The following is a 22,241-nucleotide window of genomic DNA, read 5'->3' as shown; positions in this document are numbered from 1 at the left end:
AAAGGAAAGGAAAGGAAAAAGGAAAGGAAAGGAAAAAGGAAAGGAAAGGAAAAGGTAGGTAAAATCTGAATAAAGTCCATAGTTCAGTTAGTACCTATATCCAGTTGTTGGAACTGTACTAGTACAAGCAAGAAAAGACACATCAGAAAGGTTGAATGGAAAAACACACAAGTACTGTGTACTTATTTAATCTAGTTTAATAAGGGACACAATTCACTACCACACAATTCCCAAGTAAAATGTACTTCCAATGATTTTCAATATACATACAAGGTTGTACAGCTATCACAATGAATTTCAGAACATTTTCTCTCTCCTTGTCCTACAATAACCTAATATTCATTACTCATTATTTCTCCCCAGACTCTCTCAATCCTAGCAAATTCAGAAATGCTTTGGCTGAATAATATTCCATTCTACGTACATATCTTCCTGAACAATTTTAAAGCTTTTCTGTAAGTTCAAAGTTATTTCAGAATAAAAGGTTAAGAGGAATAGAATAAAACACTAAAGAAATAATGACTAAGAATTACCAAAATCAATAAAAGACATAAATGTCTAACTTGGATCTTAAATAAGATAAAGTATGGGGTTTTTATTAAATAAATACAATATACTATGGTTTTTAAACACAGAAAACAAAGAGGCAATCTTCAAAGCTAAAAGGGAGAAAATATAGACTGTCAGGGAACAATTTAGAATTAACCACAGGCTTTTCAATATTAACAAAACCAGGAGATCACATAATAAGATCTAAAAAGTGCAGAGGAAACTATCAGCCTATAAAACGAAATCTACTATTCAATAGTAAGGTAAAAAATAGGCAAACAATAAGTACATAAAATAAGAGAAGGCATAATACCTAGAAACTACGTACACATCACGCATAAATATTTATGTACAACTGACTGGATGTCTTGCTTGGTTTGTCTGATTTAGGAGAACTTGATCCCATCCTAAGTGCTTACATTATGCATATTTTGTTGCTAGGGGAAAATGAAACTTTTTTCACATCATTCTTTCACAAGACTCTTAGCAACACTGAAGAGTACAGATTGCAGAGCCCCTGAGCAGTGTGATACCCTGAAAAGAGCACATGACTGGAGTCAGAAACCCCAGGCTTTCCCATTTGGTAGCTGTAGGATGATGGCGAAGTCATTAATCTCTCTCAGTCTGGTTCCCAGCTGCAAAATGGAAATAATACTAGTAACACCTGCTGTATGTATAGCATGAGGTTAACAGTGAAAGCCACTTTGAGACTATTGTATGCATCCATGCTTTATACATGGAAAAAGATGGTTGTTGTTGTAATAACAAACTGGAAAAATGAAGAATCCTGGGAGAGTCTGGGGCCTTTGCTTCTAATTCCAATGCTATAAAAATGACTTTGTTCCTTTGTAGAGGAGCAGATAGCTATCTCCTAATTTTACTTTCAAAAGCTATTTCTAGAAATTCCTGAGAACAGCCTACTCCTTTTGTCCTGATTCTTCATTCCAACAGAGGGAAAGCTTTATAAAAACCTTTAGGCTATGAAAATTGCCTTATGTGCCCTTTTCATAATGAAGGTAAAAGAAACTGCCTTACAATTAAAGGACTCAAGCCATCACCATGCAGTGAAGCCCTCTTAAGCTAATTCAGCACACAATTCATAAAACAGGATGCTTCTGTTACCAAAATACAATAACAGGGGATAAAAGGGAGTTTAAAGAGACACAATCAATGGAGCAGAAACAATAGGGAAAATAACATTCTTTCTTATCCTAATAACAGTGGGACTAAAGGTTATAAATATTTTAAAAAATGACTAGCACAGGTTTATTTAAGCAACTTCACAGTCTTTCAATGATTGAGACTAGTTTATTATGAAGGCAATGATGTAGGAAATGAAAACAAATAGGTATTAATAGAGGGACCTTAAAAAAATTCCTTTGTATTCAAAAGGACTGTACTGAAGATTTTCCACTACAGTTTCTGAAATTTTTGTGGCAAAAAATATAATGGCATCTATCTAAACCCCAAACATAGGCTCAGTAAACCAAAATTATTTGTACCTGAGGTAATATTATTCTCATATTAATAATTCCGGACATTAATACAGTCTGTATTTCTGGTAACATATTTGATAGTTTGGAGTGCATAGTTATTCTAATAGCTGAATAGAAGAAGCTCAGAATTGTGTGACAAAAGTCAAAACAAGAGTTTATTGAACAGTCTAGACTATGCCACCACCTAGACATTTGGAGACCAAGCATGTTAGTTTTCTTTTTTACTTCCCAGAGTGAGAAGTTGCTGGTTCCCTGAGATACTTCCTATGGGGAACCATATCTCCCAATGCAAACTCCATTGATTTCTCTGCAGGAACAGAAAGAATGACACAAAGAGCTCCCTACAGGGATATTCACCTTTTCTGATTCACAGATTCTGTCTGGATTATCTATTTCTTGGGGAACACTCTTTTTTATATGAACTAGCAAATCCAGAGTAAAGATTTGTTAAAAATATATCCTTTATTACTCAGTATACTATTGCCTTTCAAATAACCAGTGGGAATTTTAAACAAAAAACATCAGTTCCTTCTGATTTTCCTTAAATGGACGTTAGCTCCAAAGTTATAAAGGGAAATACAAATTCAATCAACATAGCTGATGACTCAAAAACATAAAACCGCTGGGAACTTGTTCAATAGACAACAAAATTAAAAGCCAAATAAACTAAGTATTAGCAACAAGAATAAAATACCATCTATCAAAATCTAGGCATGGTACTATTTATTTATTTATTTATGCGTGTATATATATGTATATAGTATATGTAGTACATATACATATACATGTGTGTATGTATATATACATATGTATAATATATGTATATGTACATATGTACAAATATTTATATATAAATATATAAATGTACACACATATACATACATATATTTGTATCATCCATCTAAATTTTAAAAAGGCTAAACAAGCCACTTTTTGTCATTTCATATTGAAAATTTACCATGTTATACATCAAAAATAAATGGTGAATTAAAGGGTCACTTCTGACATTAATACTTTAGAAAGCATTTTTAAATTGCAATGGTGACACTTTAAAAATATCCATTCAGTTTAGTCTATTTTAAATGATAGAGTTCTCCAAGCACATTTTTAAGCAATCAGTGTTGATAGTTACTGCAACTCTTATTATATATCCAATGAAATGATTCTTCTTCCCCCAGTGACCCAATCTATCTATAGATATAAGGGGGTAACAATAGTCAAGGTCAATTTTTCAGATCTGACTGGCTCATGGAGATCAATACTTAATTCCCTAATAGAAAGAAAGAAACATAATTGTGGCCCCTTCCTATAGAAACACACTCCTTAGGAAAATTAAAACTGGAGACAAAACTATCATCTACAAGTTCAAGGCAAAAAGTAGCAGGCATTCTTTAGGAATTACTCTGTTCTTCATTGCTACAAACACTGAGACTCTCAACAAGGATTTCTCCAAAAACAAGGTCTGAAGAAGTATAAACAAAGGATTTCCCACCCATGAAAATGGTGCATCTAGCACAACATTTGCGGTGTAAAGGTCTCTCGCTGAGAAGGTGGCTCAGTGGTAGAGCGCTTGCCTTGCATGCATGAGGCCCTGGGTTCAATTCCTCAGCATCACATAAGCAGAAAATGCCAAAAGTGGCACTGTGGTCTAATGGTAGAGCACTAACCTTGAGCTGAAGAGCTAAGGGATAGTGCCCAGGCCCAGAGTTCACCCCCCCCCCAAAAAAAAGGCTCTGTCACAAAACAAATCTGGTGGTTGAATGAATGATGCTAATTGATCTACCCTAATCAGCTACAGAGCTGAGAACTTCTCTGTCAAGGGACTGAGAATTAATGCTTTATGTTTGGAGTACCACACAGTCTCTGTCATAACTATTGGACTGTCCGGGGTGGCCGGTTAGCTCAGTTGGTTAGAGCGTGGTGCTGATAACTATTGGACTTTACATACTATATTAACATGAAAGTTATCATAGATAATATATAATTAAATGGGCATATCTGTTTTCCAAAAAAACTTTATTTATAAAAACAAGTTGTAGGCTGGATTGGTCCAGTCAGCTATAATTCACTGACCTCTAGAATTAGAACATGTGATTTTTAACTAGATACAATTTACTTCCAATTAGAATGCATGAATACTTTTTAAATTTTAGTGTGCAAATGAATCTCCTTTGGGGAAAAGATCTTGATATAATACAAATTTTGATTCAGTAGACTAGAGCAGAATCTAAGATTTTTTTTTTTAATTTCTAACAAGCCCTCGGGTGACATAGAAGCTACTGATTAAAAAAACATACTGTGAGTACAAAATATTAAACATCATTAGCAAATTTGCCTTTGAATTTCAAAACAGGTAGAAACTAGAAGCATGACAAAAATAAGCCTTGGATTTTACTGGAATAGTTTCAACATCAGGAATTCTGATGTTTTGCTCCAAAACTGTCAAATCAATAATGTTTTCAAAATTTCAACTTTACATTCTACTTAAAAGAGACATAAAGATGGTTATAGGATTTATCTTGATATTTGTTTTTAGAATCTGTGACAACATATTTTCTAATCCTTTTCTTTACAAATAAAAAGAGAAAAAAAAAGTGTTCATACCTAAATACAACTAAATAGAACTACCCAAAGTCCCCCAAACCTCACCAATAGTTTTTGATGGTGATAACTTTCGAAATTATTCATATACACATAGGGATTAGAAAAGCTTCATTGAAGCCAAATGAGATGAATACTGAGAAGCAAAACAAGTTAAGGCTGTTTAACGTTATAGGACTCGGGATTATTTATTTAATTTTTCTTCAGTTCAAGAAGTACAAACTGAACAACTGCTATATACCAGCTAATAAGCTGGGCCTCTGGAGGAAAAAAAGAATGCTAAAAATACATTTTACCTTCAACTCACTAAAAGATATTAGATACTGATACCCATGAATATTTTTACAATTCCATAATGCAAAAACAACATTATGTAATGGTACATTGAGAGAAATTATGAGGTTGTACATTAGATATGAGGAGGGGGGATTACCATGTTAAAGAAGAAAGAACGAGAAAGAAAGCTATGGAGGATATAATATTGAAGAGCATATATGTACATATACGTACCAGATACTGTTAACTCTTTTAATTTCTAATTATACCAACTAAATCATATATGATATCTTTTTTTGGGGGGGGGGTCTGGTCGTGAGGCCTGAACTCTGGGCCTGGGCACTGTCCCTCAGCTCTTCAGCTCAAGGCTAGCGCTCTACCACTTGAGCCACAGCGCCACTGCCGGTTTTTTTCTTTTTGCTTATGTGGTGCTGAGGAATCGAACCCAGGGCCTCATGCATGCAAGGCAAGCGCTCTACCACTGAGCCACCTTCCCAGCCCTAAATCATATATGATAAAAGAAAGTCATGTTCAAAGTATAATGTAAGGAAGATAAATATCTTTACATGTAATTCCTAAAAGAGTTTTGAAAAATTCCTACAAGTTGGTATATTTAATCATAAGTTTGTGGATTTCAGTATTTATTTTCTAATAAGAGAAAAAATACTGACAATTTAAAATACAACTATTAAAACACTATTACATTTATACAATGGGAAAGTGCCATAGTAATTTTATGCCCACTCTTTTATAAAATATACATAGAACATGTCTTCATGCATAGTAAAAAAAAATACATAATTCTTTTTCTCTTGAAATTGCATTTTCATTCTAGTTCTGCCACCATCTTATGATAATATATTTTGATAATTTGTAAGTCTGCTATTCATCAACTGTGATGATATACCTCTACTGTAAAAATATCCTATAAATTAAAACTAGTTTTTTAAATTCCAAGATCATAAGACTTTCTTTAAAAATTGAGCAATATAACTGGTGGCAAATACCTGTTATTCTAGCTACTCAGGAGACTGAGATCTAAGGCTCACAGTTCAAAGCTAGCCCAGGCAGAACAGTCCATGAAATTCTTACCTCAAATTAACCACCAGAAAATGGCAAGTGGAACTGGTGCTCAAAGTGGTAGACCATTAGCTTGAGCAAAAGAGCTTAGGGATGTGCCCAGGCCTTGAGTTCAAGCTCCATGATCAACAAATAAAATAAACTAAGCAATGTAGTTACCATAATTATCATTATGAACAATATCATTATGAACATATCACAAGTATTTATACATAATCACTAACAGGATAAATAATCAAAACTGGCAATAGAAAGACAAAATGTAACAGGAGAGTGTATGAATGTATAAAATACATGAATGTATGAAAATATCACAACCTTTCATATCAATTAATATGCAACATTTGTACAATTAATATATGCTACTAAAATACTTCTCCAAAGTTGGTAAATTATATTCTTCCTCTATTAGATGTCCTAGAGGTTTTACATCTTATAATGGTAATCTACAAAGAATATACAATGGAGAGACATGCTTTTCCTTAAAGTAGAATAGTTCGGTTGTGATAAGAGAATTAAGACAGGAGAAACAGTGTGATAAACATTGCAGAAGAATACATGATGAAATTAAAGATCTGGAAATGTGGTTAGTTCAAACTAACCCTGGCTGCCTATCCCTTGGAAAGTCTTCTACTCTTTCATGCCCACCAGTTTGTAATCCTCTGTTTTAAGAAACTATCCCTTTAAAAAAAAAAAAAAGAGGAGGCTGGGAAGGTGGCTCAGTGGTAGAGCGCTTGCCTTGCATGCCTGAGGCTCTGGGTTTGATTCCTCAGCACCACATAAGCAAAAAGAAAAAAGCCAGAAGTGGCGCTTCGGCTCAAGTGGTAGAGCGCTAGCCTTGAGCTGAAGAGCTGAGGGACAGTGCCCAGGCCCAGAGTTCAGGCCCCAAGACCAGACCAAAAAGAGAGAGAGAGAGAGAGAGAGAGAGAGAGAGAACATAGCAAATTTAAATCAGTCCTAAGCAAATACTAAAGAGTTCAAAATGAAAATACTATGTAAAAATTCCACAAGTCTAAGTGAGCTACTAATGTCATTTCTAACTATCCTCAGAAGTTTTACATTGTAATTGTCTAATTTAGAAAGTTCCACAAAAACATCTGTACTACAGTAGTGATAATAGAACCCTCCAAAAAAGCAAGCTGCACCTGCTGAGAGAATTTAGACTGATGTCCATGAGAGTCTACCGACCATAGAGTAAAGTAGTAAATGAATGAGGAAACCAAGAGTCCCAAGAAGAAATGCTGACAAAATAGAAAAACCAAGGAAGTAAGGGGCCAGGAGTCTAGGACAGAAGGGGAGACATTTACAAGGAACACTTTGTGTCATAGAGAACTTTCACTCATGAGAAAAAAAAAGTATAAGGAAAGCTTGTTGGCTTTACTATTTTTCTACCTACTTAAGAAAAATCAATTTTTGCTCAGACTTCTTGTTCATTTAAAAAATAAATGCATACAGAAATTGTTTCTTTCCCTCTTTCATTGTCCACTTTCATCAAAAATACAAAGTTAACCAGTCATTTTCCTCATCTACAAGATGAATATTCATACCAACCTCAAAGGTAACTGGGGAGATGTGTATAAAAAGACAATATAGTTTTTGGAAATGTTTGCTAGGACTTAAATATTTGCTCTGGCATCAGTACCAAGATTACATTGTTTTCAATTCTCTAATAATTTTCTAAGACAAACCAAAACACTTGCCTGGTTGTACTTCACTAAGCTCCTCCATCAATCAACACATTTTCCAGAGATTCAAGAATCTTGACAGGTAGTATGCTCACTGAGCATACAGTGTCAGTGTGATATTAGCTATACTTAAAATGAAACTCTCACAGTACTGTTTGGGGAAAGCATACATGCCAAGTGAAATTCTAGAGACTGTGAAAGCTCTAATTTTTTCATTGTGCTCTTTTATCCTTATTTTCAAGTGTTGGACACATTTAGTTTCCAACTGAAACAAGCTTAAAACTTTAAGAAAGAGAAACAATAAAGATTTGGAAGTTTTCTTTGACTTTTTAGTATAACCTCCAGGGTAGGAAATAGGCAAAATTAGGCAAAATCTTCACCTAAGAATAAAAAGCATAAATGTCTCAGCAGTAGATTCTGAGTTTCAAGCTATAAAACCTAAATGTAGCCACAGAGGAATACACAGGCTCCTGTAGCTTTCCTAAAACTGGGTATACTTGAGCCAGAAAAGTTCTGAAACCTCCTTCTCATTAGCTCCTCTTTCCCACACTACAAGAAAACAAATGTAAATTTCTATTGCAAAGCATAATAAAAAATTAGGGTTTCTTGTATTTTCTTATTTATTTCAATGCATCATAAAGTTTATCTTCAGGTAGCTAACCAAATCATCAATATTGCCTGTTTAGGCTACCATTTTGACAGGACTCTCTCTCACCACAGTAACATAACTGAAAGAAACCCATGAAATTGCCAGCCATGTTTCCCAAAACAACATCAAGTCATATGAAAAATTGATAACCCATAGAGAAGAGTGGATAGGCAAAGAAACAGTCCCACATAATGTGTGTAGAAGAAATTTTTGTATTAATTGTGCACGGTTAGACCAACAACTCCATTTCTAAGAACTAATCCAGTCAAAATACTGCCTTGCATGCATGAGGCTCTGGGTTTGATTCCTCAGCACCACATAAACAGGAAAAAAAGCCGGAAGTGACACTGTGGCTCAAATGGTAGAGCACTAGCCTTGAGCTGAAGAGCTGAGGGACAGCGCCCAGGCCCAGAGTTCAGGTCCCACCGGGCCCCTCTCCCCCCAAAAATAAATAATAAATAAAACTTGATCACTGCAGTGCTGTAAATGATAGAGAAAAAACTGGAAAGAATGAAATAAAATATCCATTGATCATGGACAATGCATGCAACGTGCAATGGCAAATCATGTAGTCATTAAAATATCCAGGAAAAGCTGTAAAAAGTGTAGTAAGAGAAAATCTATGTTTATATTAAATGTGCTCAGACAACAAAATTCCATATGTCATATAACTCATTACATAAAAGTCCAGAATAGGCAAATCCATAGACAGACAGTAATTGCCAGGAATTGCAGGAAAGAGGGAATTGAGTGTGATTATTCATGGGCACAAGGTTTCTTTGGGGGCAGTGTCAATAGTTTCATGTGGATGCTATAACAAACTACCACAAAATTTGTTGCTTTCTAAAAAATCACAAATTTGTTCTCTTGCAGTTCTAGAGGGCAGAAGCCTGAAACAAGTTCTACAGAATATGGTTTATGGTTCTCTGGAGTTTCTAGAGGAGTATCCACTTTCATGATTGTAGCCTTTGGAAGCTGTGTGCATTAATTAATTAGCTCATGATGCTTACTCACATCCAGCACCCTCTCTCCTGTTTCTGCTGTCATATCAACTTCTTCCTCTCTGACAGTCAATTCTTCCTCCTTCTCACATAAGGATATTTTGATTACATTTAATCACCCAGATGATTTAGGATAATCTGCCCATTTTGAGATTATTAATTTAATTACAACTTCAAAGTCTCCTTTGCCACATAGGGTAATATTTATTGTTTCCTCAGATTAAGACCTCAGATATTTTTAGGGGCCATTATGCAGGTAACTGCAGAAAAGATGGAGACATTCTAGTTGATAGTGGTGATCAATGCACACCTTTGTGGATATACTGGAAAATTCTGAATTGTATTGTTTGAAAGTATGAGCTATATGATAGTAAATTTATCTCAATAGATTAGTTTTTAAGACATAACTATCAGAGCCAGGCTCTGGTGGCTCAGACCTGTAATCCCAGGAGGATAAGGTTTGTTTCAGATTAGGCAGAAAAGTCCATGAGACTCCTATCACCAATTAACCACTAAAAAGCCAGAAGTGGAGCTGTGGTTCAAGTGATAGAGCATTAGTCTTGAGTAAAAAAAAAACAAAAAAACTCAAGGATAGCTCCTAGGCCCTGAGTTCAAGTCTCAGGACTGCATACATAAATACACACACATACACACATACATGTGCACACATGTACATGCGCGCACACGCAACATAGGAAACGTTATTACAAGCTCATAAACAACTAAAAAATGAATAATTTATGTGCATTTGTACTTTAACAAAACAAAGAAATAAAATCCACAAACTCAAGTTAATGGTCCTTCAGGTCAAACTTAACAATCTATATCTGTAACCAGTACAGCTAATAAAATGATGTATTTATATATTATAAATTCATTTACATGCGATGGCTACAATGGCTAACAAAGATGCATTGTGGGAAAACCCACCCCTATCATCCTTCAGGATACCTGAATGCTATAGGTAATCCATGACCCTCTGATGCAAGTGCAAAGAAGGAAAACACATGTACTATAAAAACATTAAGGGCTGGGAAGGTGGCTCATTGGTAAAATGCTTGCCTTGCATACATGAGGTACCACATAAGCAGAAAAAAACAGAAGTGGCGCTGTGGTAGAGCACTAGCCTTGAGCTTAAGAGCTGAGGGACAGCGCCCAGGCCCAGAGTTCAGGCCCATGACCAAAAAAAAAAAATTAATGAAGTTCAATTTTTCTCTTTTTAAAAGGTAAGAAATATCATAATATTTTCCCATGCTTAATAGGCAAGCTAATACATAAACCACTAGCTTTTGATAAAGATCGCAGTCTTCACTACCAAACATCTAAGACACTGGAGATTTCATCAATAAGAGTTTATGCTGCCTCTCTAGAGCTTGTGATTCTATAGCTACATTACCATTTCAAGATCCTACTCTATGCAATAAAAATTCATTGCTACTCTTTTTTCTATTAACTCCATAACTTGAATAAAGTAGTTGATATAAGCAAGTAAAAAAGAAGGAAATAAAATCAAATTGAAATTACAAGTATAACAGAAATGAAGCAGGGTCAATGGAATCTTTTTGTGTGGCTTGTAATTCTACCACTACAGATCAAAGCTATATGACCCTGTCAGTTGTTTATTCAAGTAAATTGCTCAAATAACAATTTACATAAATAGAGGCATACAGCAAAAAGAATAGTGCCTAGAGAACATTTTAATCATTGATGAATTTAGAACCTAAAATATAATACAACCCAGAATGCTATTCTAAGATTTTTAATGAGCCAAAACTAAAAGGAATTGAGAAAAAACACACATACACACACACCAGAAAACAACTAACAACACCTAGTATACACTCAAAATCTCAACATAAAAACAACTAGCTCTAGGATGGTATCAGTTCACAGACTCTACAAAATTCTTTTCTGTTAACTATGAAAAGCCTTTCAAACTTATAAATAAGTAACTTTAAAAGAAGATTTATATTTTACTTTCTTTAAATCAACAACTGGATTTGTATACCTTATTGAAGCAGGCTCAGAAACTCTGTAATATGAAGACTAATTAATGTCTTAGGGTTAAGTTCCTTTCACTAATTACAACAACTGTGATTTTAGGCATCTAATCAAGGTCGAGTTCAATCTGGAGAAAGTAGTGTTTATAGAAACGAGTCTGATGATACTTTATCTAGGAAGAGAAGTAGTGATATACTACTTTTGGACCTGAAAAGGCAGGATTGCTCTGTCGCTTGAGAGCCTATGCTGAATAAAATATTTTAAAAAATAAACCTATTCATTTTTTAGAAGATACCAATCTCAAATACATTCAAAACAGTAATGCCACTTACTGCACTGCTCTCTGACAGTGACTGCCTTTCTGTATTCCATGTCTTCATTTACTGCCCACCCCCCAACTCAAAGAAAAACCTACTCTGGGTATAAGTTTAAACCAATATATTTTATTCAGTAGAATAGCAGAATAGTACACAATTAACATCGTTTTAGTCATGTCATTATTTCCAGCTCAGTGGCATTTATTCAGATGAGCACAATTTGCAGCCACTGAGCCCAACTCCTCTGATGTTAACTGGCATCATTAAAACCCTCCCAGGGTCCTATTCCTTTGATCTTTTAAAGAATGCCTTGGGTTTGTGACTGAGAGCCGGAAACTCACGGCTGGACACCCTCAACAGCATTCATGTTGGGTCACAGACTGCTCACGTCAGCTAATAATCCTCAGAGACCATGATTCCAATTCAAAAGAGAAATTTTTCTCCATCTTAAAATTCTTTAAACAAAAACAAATTAAAAAGTAGATTAAAATAACATACAGAGGACAAACATACAGGAGACTCTAAATGTTCTAACTTCAAAAGCTGAGGTTAAAAACTTTTTAGAATAAAGTGTCCATAAAGATGGTAACAAACCCCAAGTGGTAAATGGCAGATGGCAGAAGATATAGAAAGACAGAAACAAAATTACAAAGTGATAAAACTTCAGTTTAAAATTTTCCAACTTGTATGTTTTGATAGAGCACTCAATTATCCCATTATCACCAAATACTTGCCTTGAAAGACTAAAACAACCAATTAAATAGTAGTGAAAAACAAATTCTTTTCTATTAAAAAGAACACACCAATATTTTTATTTCTCCAAACATTTCATACATAGCTTCTGTGTGTTGAATAGTACCAATTATACAAATGTAATACAATCCATTAAAATTTTATTTCAAAGATGAAAAAAACATACTTAAAAATCTATTTGCCAGGAGACAAAGTGAATGTTATAATACCCAAAAACGCTTAATAAAAGGCAAGTTCCTGCTGTCCTTTTAAAGTTAAAAATAAGGACAAACTACAACTTTGGATTGCAAAGAGTCATTGTATAGCATATAAAAGGCTCAGCATGGAAATAGATTCAACAAATGTACAAAAAGAGTTTTCATGTCCAGGAAGAACTAAAGGCATCAAAAAAATAGGCCCCCGACTACAAATAACAGAGCCCAGTTCTAAAAGACCAGCAGATTCATTCTCTAATGCATAGCAAATTAAATTTAATCAACTCCTGTGCAAGGTTAGGCAGGCATTCCACCTTTAAAAGTCTCCACAAACAAAACCATAAAAACAACAAAAGAGGTTGCAGAGTGTAATAAATACCAAATCCACAGTAGGTGACAGAAGCCTTACTGTAAACAGCTGAAAAAAATCTGACACTAAACAATGGATCACATTTCCATACTGAATTATATTTATCACACTAAAAAATGCTTACACAAAATGCAGAATTTCCATGGACCATTTTTATACCATCTTAACTCCTTAAAGCCTTCCAAACCTCCTGGGTCCCATTGAAAATTGCTCCCACCCCAACAGTGTTCCAAAACATACCCTAGACAAAGGTTTAGAATGATGGGAGAGGACAAAGACAACTACCTTCCACCATAATTTTAGAAAATAAATAAATAAAAGAGGATAGAACAGCCAAAACATAACCTTGGCACAGGGTATTTCCGGGGAAATCACTGCTGTGACAAATGGCCTGAAATGAACTCTTCCAGCGGTCAAGAATCCCCAGGAAAGGCCCCTCCTCTACTTATCTATTGCTCAATTGTACAATACTCTGCTTTGAAAATATAACACCCTCATAGAGCTAGGCAAGATGAAAGAGCTTTTCTGCACAATTTTGCAATGCCTATTAATTTTTGTTACAACAGACTCACAACTGATTAAGAAAACACAGAGCTAGCCCTGCCAAACACTCTCATTTTAAAAGCTTTAAGAGAGAAAATGTTAACCATGAAGAAGCCCTCTTTTTAAACACAAATGCAGTGATTTTCATTTCTGCACAGACTATAAGCTGTTTCTCCTCTAACTCTGAGCCATTTATTTAAACCAAGAGCTATCCTCTACCTTGGAAATATCAGTAGTGATGTTACTTGATTACTGTGCAGTTACAGAATTATCTTTCAGAAATATTATGACTCATTCATCGCCACTCAGAGCACCCACAGAGAATCAATGACTGAAGGAGAGAGCTTAAACTGTTCTCAAAGTATTCTCACACTTCATCAAAACTGATGAAGCAACATTATAGAGTAGGAAGAACACAAACTATAGTCCAACAAAGAAGTATTCAAATCTCCATGTTACCACATATTCCCATGGTTAAACTTTCAAACATCAGTAAATATTATCTATATGTCAAAGTTGTTATGAATTTTAACATAGAACATAATGTACCAAATGACAAACATAGTAAAACATGCCAAAGAAAGTAGATTTTACAGTTCTGTTGAAGTGTAATGACATAATATAAAATGTAGAGATCGTTGATGAAATGTGACCAGTGACACATAGATATAATTTCCAAGGAAATATGAGAAAAGATGCCCTTCTGAATTTTATAGCAACTACAGGGATCAAATTATTTTCACCAAAAAACAACATATTTCCACTAATATATCCAAAATATTACCATTTTGATATATAATCAATTTTTAACATTTTGTCAATGACACATAGTCATGTGTTTCTTAAGAGCAGAAATACGTTCCAAGACATGTGATTAGGCAGTATTGTCATTGTGCAAATATCAGTATCCTTACAGAAAATAAGACAGAATTATATGACTAGACAATATAAATCTTGTAGAAACATGGTTACATACTCCATTGTTGACTAGAAACATGTCTATACTATACATACTGCACTTTACACATACAATGCATGATTTAAGTAATCACTTAGACATATAGACAGTTTCTAATGTTTTAGGTAGTACAAATGGAGCCAGTGGCTAAAAAAAGTTCCTCATAGTCCTTGCCAGTCTATCTCCTACCCTCACTCCTGATTAACTACTCTGATTTATGTCCCCATAAATCAGATTTTCCTATTCTCAAATTCAATAAAATAGAAACCATTAATATGGGCAGACTTTTCTATAACTACCTTCTTTCACTGAGCATGTTTTCAAGTATCCTCCATGTGTATTTAAGTAGCAGTGACCTGTTCCTTTTTCTTGCAAAATAGTATTCCATAGTATAAATAAACAAGTTGTTTACTTCTTGACCAGCTAATGGATGTTTGCATCACTTTCAAATATGCTGACATTAATAACACCAATATTCTTATGTAAGGCTTTCTGTTTTATGGGTGTTTTGCTTGACTTACTAAAAGTACAAGTGTGAGATCAAAGATAGGTTCATGATCATCTTTCTATAACAAATGTCCAAATACTGCACAGCAGTTGTTTCATTTTACATTCTTGGCAACAGTATGAAACATCCAGTTACTCCCTACCTTCTCAAATATTTGGTATTGTCAATCTTTTTAGTTTCAGTAATTCCGGTGGTATACACATTTCTCAAGTACCAATAGTGTTGCAGAGTTTCTTATGTTTGCTATCTACTCATGTAATTTTTTGTCTTTTTTAAAATCAGTTAATAAGATGAAAGAGTTGCTAACAAGGACAAACTGAGAAGACATATAAAATTATTTGTAATGCTGAAATAGGGATATAATTCTAAGGACTACAGGGTCAGGTAGTAGATGCTGTAAATCTAAAATCCAAGAGAACTGCAGCAATTAAAGTATACACACACACACACACACACACACACACACTCATGCACACATACATGCATATATAAATCCATATATCCAGACAGCTTTGCCAAGCCTTGCTCAAATTTTCTTCATTTTTAATTTTAGGGTTAAAGCTTTATGAGCTCTACCTAGGGAAATCTTTACCTAATGCTTGCTTTGGCACTAGACAGGGATGAGAGAGAGGTAAGCACCTCCTGTTTTCTTTTGCACCCCTGCTCTCTTCACCAATTCTGCTCACCAGAATGAAGATAAAACCTGTCTATTTGAACATCTTTTGAAAAAGGCAACAGTCTTTATGATATAAATAGGACCCATTCACACTTACAATTTCTATATCGCTAAAGCAGAATACAGTAACAACCTTATTGAGAAAAATTATGTTAAAAAAGGTGGTATATGAATTGAAATAAGAACCCTGGGAAACAGATGACTTTCAAAAAAGAATACTTTCAAGATATCCATAATAACATATATAAAAATAAAATCAAAAACTATATAATTCTTACAACTTTTAAGATCTCTAATGAGACCAGAGACAAATACATATGTTTGCTGGTTTCTATATATGTATTTTCTTTTTTGTCAGTATGGGGCTTGAACTTTGGGCTTAGGAGCTGTCTCTGAGCTCTTCAGCTCAAGGCTAGCAATCTACCACTTAAGCCACAGAGCCACTTCCAGGTTTTCAAGGTGGTTAATTAGAGATAAGAGTCTAACAGACTTTCCTGCCTGGGCTGCTTTGAACCTCACTCCTCAGATCTCAGCCCTCTGGTAGCTATGATTACAGGTGTGAACCACCAGCACCCCGCTTCTCTAATTCTTTAAATTCCAAAATTTAAGCTTGAATGGGTCAAAATTTTCTGAAGCAAAAAAAATAAAATAAAAATAAATAAAGTCAGTTTAGACCACTCCTTTCCTTAGTAATAGTTTAGAATATTTGGATATTTAAGATTTTGGAATTCTGTTAACAAGCCAAATGGCATCCCAGAAACCATGTCTTAAACTCAGTATAACTAACACAAATGAACTCTTCTTACTATTAACAAATAATACTTCCAGAAGCCTGGATACCAGTTGCTACATTTTCTACCTCTTTTTATTGGATAATATGGAAAGTTACTAGAAAATAGGTAGTTATTAAGATCAGAAAATATCTTTTGCCTGGCTATACTGGTTCATACTTATAATCCTAGCTACTTCAGAGGTGGAGTTTGGGAGGACTGTAGTTCAGGTAAGAAGTTAGCAAGGCTGATCGCAACAAATAAGGTGGATATGGTTGATCATACATATAATCCTAGTTATGCTTGAGGATAGTGTCCCACGAGTACCTTCAGCAAAAAATGTGAGCCCATTTCCGAAAAGAAATAAAACAAAAAAAGGACTCGAATTACAGCTCAGAGATTAACCCTAACTACAAATCCCATTACTGCTGAGCAAGCAAAAAAGTAAAAAAACTTTAAAATTCCAAAATATTTAGAGTAAGAAAATCATGCAAAAGAAAGGAATTCTTTCATACATGAACTTACTTCTTAGACTGCTAATTTTAAAGAAAGAAAAATGGGAACTCATTTTAAAAACCAATAAAACTTGACTACTTGAGATATCTTCACTCTGTGCAAAGTAATTAAACCATTATAATTTTTAGAAACATTAAAAATAGGTCTAGAAAATGTAAAAAAAGAAAATTGAAACTTTTTAAAATGCATTTATATATAAAGAATGAAAATTAATATGGAAAAATGAGAAACTGATGAGGTTTACTAACTATTTTCATTATACAAATAATATGATGCTATAACAAACTGACAGCCAGGAGCAGGAGGCTTACACCTGTAATGCTAGCTACTCAGGAAGGTGAGATTGGATCTGAGGGTCATAGTTAAAAGCCAGACCAGACAAGAAAGTTCATGACACTCTTATTTCCAATTAACCAATAAAAAGCCTGAAGTGGAGCTCAAGCAAGAAAGATAAAGGGCTCCTGAGTGCAAGCCCCAGGATGGACACACACACACACACACACACACACACACACACACACACACACACGAACAGTAATAAGTATGGGTGAGGATGTGGAGAAACTTAAATCTTCCTACATTATTGCTACAATAGTCACTTTGGTAAGTTCTTTTTACAAATTCTTCAAATAATGAAATTTTAGAGTCACCATATAATCCAAAAAAATTCTAGCTCTATGACTGTATCTTCAAAATAAAAGGGCATCTGTACAAAACCTGAACACAAATATTCATAACATTGTTGTTCAAAATGGCAAAAACAGAAGCACTCCAAATGGCCATCAATTGATAAATGATTAGATACTATTCAACTGTGAAAGAAATTGACATATGTTATAACATGCCTGGAATGGGCCATAAAATTGTGAAGTTAAAGAAGTTAGTCACAAGAAATGGTAACCCATGTTTTTCATGTATTGGTTCACATGAAGTTTCCAGATCCCATGTTTTTGAGAGAGAACATCTCTATGTAGTGGTGGCTGTATGATGATGTGAATAGGCTGTAAAACATGCAACTGTGAGCATTAAAAGGAAGGCTTGTATATATGTGAATTCTGACTCAGTGTAGCTGCTATTTTACAGAGAAAATGTTGCTTCTCAAAACCATTACTCTGTATTAAGTCAGAGAGACCTAAGAAAAGTAGGCAAATGGGATAGGGTGGGACAAAAAGTGAAGAGAATGCTGGATGGAAAAGATAAGGAACACAGAATACAGCATATTTATTACTTTCCTTTGAAAATGACAACCCCTTGGCTTAAAGACAAATGAAATTACTTTCTTTCAATGCCCACATTTTTCAAAGGAAGGAAGCCTGGGAGAAACAAAAAATCAGGAGACTCAAGAGTCTTGGATCATTTTGTGAGTCATATGACTTCAGGAAACTTACTGAATGCCTTCACTAGGAAACAAAATCTTGCCATCCATGTATCAGTGAATGGCAAAATTTGTGCCAAATATCCTTGAAACACTAGCTGTTTTTTTTTTAAAAGAAAGTCATTTAGCCTTAAAAGAAACTGATGAAGGCTAAAACAACATGGCAATAACATTAAAGAAAGAATAAATTTCTGTCTTCTACTTCCAAACTTCTAAACTACATTCTCATCTTCATGGTCATCAATCAGGATATCTAGATACTTCTGTGATTTTTGAGCAAAGAAGCACCAAAAGCATTTATATTAGAAAAAAATCTACTGTGACATGCCCATGCATTAGGTAGAAGAGAACTTTTTAAATGATTCTTATTGATGATCATGTTAATGAGTAAGCAGTAACTATAAACTTAATCTGCCTTCATTAAAGATAACTAAGTCTCAGGATTATGACTTTCAAATCTAAGAGTTAATTATCAACTTTAAGGGAGAAAAAAGCACTATCTTCTATACAAAGGCAAGTTTGGGAAAGTCATGCAAATTCAATTGCAAATGATTTTCTAACTGATGTATTCTCTAAAAGCTGAGTTAATTCAGTTTTATTCTTTTATCCTTATTGATTGATGTCATTGTTTTAGGCTATTTTCTGTATTCCTAATTATATTTGATAGTCAAGGGTCTGAAAAGTAATAGAAAAATCTCTACATGATGCTAGGAAATGGGTTTATGACTACACTGAATATTTTTTAGCTAATCTGGCAGCCATATCAATGCTTAACACATGATATCAATTAGAAGACACAAGACATGGCCTCACAGAACACGTAATGACTCCTGAGGACAGCATTCAGGCCCGAAAATCAAAAGATTAGTCCCAGACTACTGAATGTGCCTGGCAAGAGCTGCTAACTTGAATGAATTTTACAACTTTAACACACGTCACAGGATATGACAGCAGCAATGTCACAAATAATGAAAACAAACGTGTGTGTATGCAGGCACACGCACATACAACTTGGAAAGCCTTAAATAAAACAGAGATACAAAGTCTCAAAATTTTCATCAAAAAGAAATGTGCTATTTCTACTTAGGTAGATGAACTTAAAGCTATCCACCAACAAAAATTAGAAGAGATCATTTTTGTTGCCAAAACAAATAGCAAAGCAGATTCAATACATATCACAATTCAGGACATGTGTAGTATCTAGTTTTTAAATAATATGGTACAGCTAGGTGTGGCAACCATAGCTACTCTGGAGGCAAAAATCAGAAAGATTGTGGTTTAAGGCTCCCCAGGGCATAAAAGGTTTGTGAAATCTCCATTTCAACAAGCAAGCCAGGCACGATGGTATCTATGTACACATCACATGAGCTACAAAAGAAGCACGAGTAACATAATTATGTTCTAAATGAAGAAAGGAAAGAGAACACAAGACCTTACCTAAAAACTAACTAAAGCAAAAGAAGTAACAGGATTATGGCTCCAGAAGAAAAGATCCTTGCCATCAGTATGAGGCCTTGAAACTTCAGGAAACTTCAAACTGCAGGAGAGATAAGTGGGGAGGGGAGGAAACTTAAACAGAGGAGAGGTCCAACAGAGAAGGTGAAGAGGGAGAATATATGAATATAATTTAGAACAATGAAGACTGCTGAAACTCTTTCAGGAAGTAGGAGAATGGATGAAGGAGATGAAAGGGTGAGTTTGATAGGGATACTTTGTATGCATTATATAAAAAAAGACACTGAGCCACTCCGGTGGCAAACGCCTGTAATCCTAGCTACTGAGGAGGCTGCGATCGGAGGATTGTGGTTCTAAGCCAGCCCGGACAGGAAAGTCCATGTGACTCTTATCTCCAACTAACTACCGGAAAGCTAGAAGTGGTGCTGTGGCTCAAGTGGTAGAGCGCTAGCCTTAAGCTGAAGAGCTCAGGGACAATGCCCAAGCCCAGAGTTCAAGCCCCATGACCGACAAAAAAAAATAAAAGACACTGAAACTCCTTGTACAACTAATATATGCTAATAAAATACCTTGTAAAAAACACAGATTAAGTAAGACTGGCCACTGGTGGCTCACACCTTTAATCCTACCTACTCAAAAAGCTGAGATCTGAGGATAGCAGTTCAAAGCCATCCCGGGCAGGAAAGTCTATGAGACTCTTACCTCCAATAAACCACTAGAAAGCTGGAAGTGGAGCTATGACTCAAGCGGTAGAGTGCTTGCCTTGAGCTGAAGAACTGAGGGACAGTGCCCAGGCCCAGAGTTTAAGCCCCATAAGCAACAACAAAAGTAAGGATAAGAAAATATTCTTCCAAATAAAGTTCCCTGACTAGTGGTATTGCTCTATTATTTATTATTGGCCATCTTGTTATAAAGAGGATTTGTAAGAGAGCTAACAGCTAACGGCTATTGCTAGGTAGATAAGTCATATTTCATACACAATGTATCACTTGAGTTTTCTTAAAAGGATGTTTTGATGAAAATATAATATGAATTTGGATTTCATAATGTTAGTGGGAGGACGGGAGAAGACTCAAAGCGAAGAGATTTGCATTTATCCAAGCAAAGAAGTAGTATAGAGGCACCAAACAAGAGGTAAGCTTCATGAGATATCTAGACATGAAGCCTCAATTTCTAGAAGACAGAAGTAATAGAAGCTTGTTGCAAAGTAAGTCTCAGAATTCTTTTTTAGGAAGGTAGTATAATTGTTAGAATAACACTTACCAATTGAAGCAATAAGAAACATGTCCTTGGCTAGGAACAGAGCTCCCCTGCTCAAATTGTCTTGTACTGTGAACTTGGAGCAACTTGTCCAACTACCAGTACCCAATTTCTGAACAGCAATGCCATTACCAGCTCTGAACATCAAAAGAACATGACTTTCTTCTCTTGTCAAGTTTCTGAGTATCTAACTTGTCTATTATCTTCAATTGTTAAATATATATTCCACAGTTATAGAGGGACACACAGAAGCATTTAGCACAGGAAACTGAGCATATATATACAACTTGTATTACTGGTCGTTCTTTAATTATCATCATTATCAATCATACTTAGTCATAACTTTAAGGTAAAAGAATTCTACCTGCTCTTGATTGCTAGTTATATTGTACAAAATTAAGAAGAGTGAGAGGAGAGGTAGATAGTGGGATGGGTGAGAATGCTGAAAAGGGTGAGATTGATCAAGATATAGAGTATTCACAAACTAAGGAAATGATGAAGGGATGAGACAGATCAATATAAACTGGATTCATAAATTGCTTTGTTACATGGCACCTCCTTTATACAACTACTAAAGATAACAAATTCAAAGAATCCCACCTACTCTCATTTACTTAGAAACTATAGTATCCGGGCTGGGAAGGTGGCTCAGTGGTAGAGCGCTTGCCTTGCATGCTTGAGGCCCTGGGTTCAATTCCTCGGCACCACATAAGCAAAAAAAAAAAAAAGCCGGAAGTAGCGCTGTGGCTCAAGTGGTAGAGAGCTAGCCTTGAGCTGAACAGCTGAGGGACAGCTCCCAGGCCCAGAGTTCAGGCCCGCGACTGGACCCCACCCCACCCCCCAAAAAAAGAAAGAAACTAGTATCTGCCAGGGGCCGGTGGCTCTCATCTCTAATCCTAGCTACTTAGGAGGCTGAGATCTGAGGATCACAGTTCAAAATCAGCCTGGTCAGGAAAGTCCATGAGACTCTGATCTCCAATAAACCACTACAAAACCAGAAGTGGCACTGTGGCTCAAGTGGTAGAGTGCTCATCTTGAGCTGAAGAGCGCCAGGACAGTGCCCAGGCCCAGAGTTCAAGCCCCAGGACAAAAAACAAACAAACTATAGTATCTATGTTCACTATGTCAAAAACTGTGGTTAAGTCAATGAATGAACTTTGATGTGATAATCATACTTCTTCAAAACATAAAGATTCTTTCTTCCTCCT

The 22,241-nt window shown here is 35.2% G+C and overlaps 1 protein-coding gene across 2 annotated transcripts in view; it reads right to left on the bottom strand.

Annotated features, from left to right (window-relative positions):
* The window catches only part of Focad (focadhesin), a 274,302-nt gene that overhangs the window by 112,088 nt on the left and 139,973 nt on the right, over positions 1 to 22,241 (bottom strand). The window lies entirely within an intron of this gene.

Source organism: Dipodomys ordii, unplaced genomic scaffold (assembly GCF_000151885.1).
Source record: "Dipodomys ordii isolate 6190 unplaced genomic scaffold, Dord_2.0 Scaffold53, whole genome shotgun sequence".
Classification (NCBI taxonomy): Eukaryota; Metazoa; Chordata; class Mammalia; order Rodentia; family Heteromyidae; genus Dipodomys; species Dipodomys ordii.
Note: the sequence above shows the minus strand (reverse complement) of the source record. Positions and strands in the feature narration are given on the sequence as shown.